The sequence below is a fragment of the Berghia stephanieae genome, chromosome 8 (genome assembly GCF_034508935.2).
Source record: "Berghia stephanieae isolate SIO BIC M18660-M18661 chromosome 8, UCSD_Bste_1.3, whole genome shotgun sequence".
In the NCBI taxonomy this organism is placed as follows: Eukaryota; Metazoa; Mollusca; class Gastropoda; order Nudibranchia; family Aeolidiidae; genus Berghia; species Berghia stephanieae.
In genome coordinates this window covers 13,707,798-13,712,797 of record NC_088367.1, presented here as the reverse complement: position 1 = coordinate 13,712,797, position 5,000 = coordinate 13,707,798, and positions in this window count along the sequence as shown.

The following is a 5,000-nucleotide window of genomic DNA, read 5'->3' as shown; positions in this document are numbered from 1 at the left end:
ATAGTGTGCCCGTACTGAATCCGGTCTACTTCATGAATGGCTTTCTTGCCTTTCAATGCGGCTATGCGGTCTTGTGGTATGACACTCGCTTTCGGATCGGAAGGTCCCGGGTTCGAGCATAGTTGCGTCCATGGAAAATACTCTTTACTCACATTCTCTGCTCACCGTACTCAGGTGTAAAATGAGTACCTGGCCTAACAGCGTTGTCTTTGTCCGAAAAATTGTAATATTGCCTAACTGGCGTCATGTCCCGTCCTACATGTTAAATGTTGCTGTTGACCAGGGACCCCTTGTAAAGCGCTTTGAGCACATTTAGTGGATATTGCCCTATATAAAGCTCATTAAAAAAAAAACCATAATATAGCAGAACTCCTGTGTCGCAAAGAGAAAGAAGGGAAATAACTGTTAACTGTTAACGGGTTTGGTAGTCATGAATAGCTCGACGGTTATTTATTATTGTCTTTATTGTTAGGTTTAAGCGCCAATAAGCGCCAAGGTGGTGTAGTTTTTAAAAGTCAAACGGAGTTTCTGATTAGGTTAGATCATTATTTCAGCTCCTAAAATAAAAAAAGGAGCTACTAAAATCAAAAAGGAAGATGACACACACCACAGAAGAACAGATGAATTTGGAATTGTTCCTACAACACAGGCACCACCCCTCCTTCCTCCCCCCCCCCCAAAAAAAAAAAAAGTAGAAAAAGAGGAATTGTTTACAAAGTAAAAGCCATCAGTTCCAACATGTACCTAGCCAGAGGCAACCTGAAGTCTTCTGTAAAAGGTCTATTCAAAGTGGAGTCTTTGATTTTTTTGTTTTTGTTTTGTATTTAACCCTTTCCTTACCAGCCATTTTCAGAATTTTCCCCAGAACTTCACACCCACCCAGCACAAAAACAGATATATTTTACTCAAACAAAAAAGCAACAAGCACATTCTATACATAATATTGTTCGACAATATTGGCACTTTTACAGAATGTCAAGATTTTATAGCTGTAGCAAAAAGAAATGAAATCTGGATGAGAAAAGTGACAGGTTGCATCGTAACAAATATGATGATTTTGCAACAGGTGGTAAGGAGAGGGTTAAGGGTTTTACCGCACTTGTAACACATTAAAGTCCAATCAGCGCCAGTAAAAAGGAAGAAACTGGGATATTAAAAAAAATATTCTAGAATAACAATTAATAGCACACAAGAAAAATCAGGACAAAGGGAAATGGTTTAAACACGGACTCCAAGATTATACGATCATTGTGTGTGTTCGTGTGTGTGGGTGTGAGGGGAGGGGGGAGTGGGGGAAACATCATCTCGTTCAAAAAGATATACTTTCACAAGAACATCCGAATGTCTGCCGTTTTGAAAATGACTCCAGTTAATGTCTGGGCATAAACCAATCATCTCATTCTAGACAGAGGACAAAAATAATAAAAAGAGAACAGTAAATATCTTGAAAGACCTTACCGATAGCTCCTTCATCACTTTGCATATCACATAATATAGCGCAATATAAAATAAATGTGCTCAAAGCTTTATTCAGGGGATCCTAAACCGACAGCAAGATGTAGACAAGGTTTGACGGCATTGCAGTTGTCTTTACAGATTAATGGTATTACACAACCTTTCATATCGATAGAATACAAAGCACCACGAGTTTAATGACATAATATACAGCTGACTAAAGTCTCCCACAGACAGTAAAGAGGCAAATTGAAAATTTCAGTGATTGTGCTACATTAAGATTGAGAACAAAACAGAAAACAAAACAAAATTTAAAAAACAAACAAACAAACAAACAAACAACAACAACAATAAAGAAAACAAAACAAAAGCACCAATTTAAAAAAATTATTTTTAAAGGGTTTTTTTTTCGGGGCTTGCGACACATTTAGGTCATTTCAGCGCCAGAAAAAATGGAAGAAAATGGGATGGCCTATGTGGTCTTGTGGTATGACACTCGCTTTGGGATCGGGTTCGAGCCTCGCTCGGCGCATAGTTGAGTCATTGGAGAAGGCTCTTTATTCACATTCTCTCACCGTACTCCGGTGTAAAATGAGTACCTGGCCGCTAACAGCATTGTCTCTGTCCGAAAAAAATGTAATATCGCCTAACAGGCGTCATGTGCCGTCCTACATGTTAAATGTTGCTGTTGCCCAGGGACCCCTTGTAAAGCGCTTTGAACACGTTTAGTGGATATTGCGCTATATAAAAGCTGAATTACATTAATTAATTAAAATAGTCAAAAAAGTTATAGATTTAACTTTGATTTGAAAGCACATGAGAAAAAGTAAGATAAAGGAGAAGGGTCCTAACAGAGATGTAGATTCCAAGAGCACACTATCAGTGTACTTAGTGTGAGATCACCTACACTATCAGTGTACTTAGTTTGAGATCACCTACAAGTCTCATCCAGACACAAGCACAGGTCACCACTAAGAGTAAGAGGAGTACACTTAAATATTTACAAACCATTATATAATTTTAACTAAAAAATGCAACAGTACATAACAGAGTGATGGTTTACAAGGGAAAAGAATACCATCTTCTCAAAGTATAACTTTACGTCTGACTGTTTCCCTTCCAGCCATGGCCTCTGGCCAGGGCTAGGACAAAACCAATTGCTCCCATTCCAAGACAAAGACAGAAAGAAACTTGGAAAACACAGATATTATAAGAAGATAGAAGACACAACGTGACCTCCTGCTCCAAAAGCAACAACAACAACAACAATAACAACAAAGAAAAAACAAAACAAAAGCACAAAAAAAGCAAGAACAATAAAAATAGCAACCCCCTCCCATACCCATATATCTACACACCAAAACAAAACAAAATATCAACAAAGATAAGACTGGACTCTAAATAAGATAATCTCATAATATGCTTATTATTTATTATAGAATTCATCGCATAGAAATAATTCTAAGGCGTATTTTACAAAATTGTACGTATCTAATTCATCCTCTCAAATCGCTCTGCAATTTCAACATATGTAATTCTTTCTTCCCAGACTCACCCACACACCCACACCCACACACACACACACACACCCACACACACACACACACTCTCGCTCTTTCTATCTATCTATCTATCTATCTATCTATCTGTCTATCTATGTATCTCACTGTTCCATTCGTTCTTTCACACATGAATTCACATCCACATACATAAATGTACACATGCTGTAAAATGCCACGAATGAGTAATTATATACCATGCTGATTCTCTTATTCAAGTTTTTTTTCTTCTTCTGTTTCTCTTCTGACAAAAGATCTTCAATCGAAACTTCAGCTTTATGCATTCATTCTGATTTAATCTCTTCCCTAACACTCGAAACTATTAATTTTCACTTTTTTAAAATATCACCTTCAGAAGAGAAGCAATGCGAGAAAAATGGGACATAACAAAAACTGGTCACATTTTACTTGTTACTTCCCCTGGCTGTACCATCGTTCGTTGATGACGTTTTTATCGCACACACACAAACCAGTTGATAAACAATATTATTTTTTATCGCACAACAGCGCACGATATTGTTTTGTACACATAAACCATTACATCGCCAGATTTCCACCTACGATATAATAAAACATATCCTTATTTTCTTATGATAACATAATATAATCTTTTAAAAAATGAAATTAGAGAAAGAAAATAAACAAACTTTAATGATTTAAAAAAATTTAAATGACCAAACAAAAAAAAAAACAACAAAAAAAACAAAAAAACAAAAAAAAAAAAGCAAAATTAGAAAAAACAAACAAACAAACAAACACGCAACACACACACACACACACACACACACACACACACACACATATATATATATATATATATATATATATATATATATATATATATATATATATATATATTATAATAAAGGCAAACAGGAGTAGCGATGTGCATGAACCATGTTCTGTGAGCATTAAGTTGATTTGAAATAAGGAAAAGAAATATCCAAGTGCATGTACGATATATATATATATATATATAATATATATATATATATATATATATATATATATATATTATATATATATATATATATATATATATATATATATATATATAATATATATATATATATAATGGGAGAAAAACCCAATGGAAAATGGAAATTTTGGTCTTTGAAATAATGTTTAATCTGAAATTGAGATCACAATATTATGTCGCTTCACGGACTGCACCAGAACACACCCCCCCCCCCCCCCCCCCCATCCCAAATAAATCAAAATCAACAACAAAATAAAACCAAATCACGGTAGAACAAAAGTCAAAAAACATATTTAAAAAAACAAAACAACGTTCAATAAAAATAAAAAACCCATAAAAACATCCTCCTCCCGAACGACAAAAAACTAAAAACAAAACACCAATAAGAAAAAAAAACCATAACAAAACACATAAACAACGAAAGAAATAGTCCCCATCCAACCGAAATCTAAAAACTGAACGGTTTACGTAGCAAAAAACAGAGCTACAGTCATCTACACACACACACACACACACACACACACATATATATGTATACTCACGCTTACACATACACACATAAACAAACTCACGACCAATACACTCACAACGCTCTGGAAAACACGGTGTTAGTGTTATGTTGAACACTATATTTTGTAAAAGCTAAATAGTCTCAATTAAACCCAAAGAGAGTTCGATCACCCGCCGCTGCGCTGTGTGGCCTTGAGCAAGTCACTTCGCCCTAGCTCAATTTGCGGCGCTGCACTGCGGCTGCCGCCTGGGTTATTCCAGTCTTCCCTTGGAATAGACCCGAGAGAGAAATTTCCCCTATGGGATGAATAAAGGGATTTTTTTTTCTTTTAAAGGGTTTTATGGCGCTTACGACTCATTTAGGTCATATCAGCGCGGTATAGGGGAAGAAAATTTAATTTACAATTGAGAGAAAACTATGATAAGACAAAGAAGACCGGTTCAAAAAGGGAACAGATATTGATTCCGTGAGGAATCATTGTACTTAGTTTGAGATC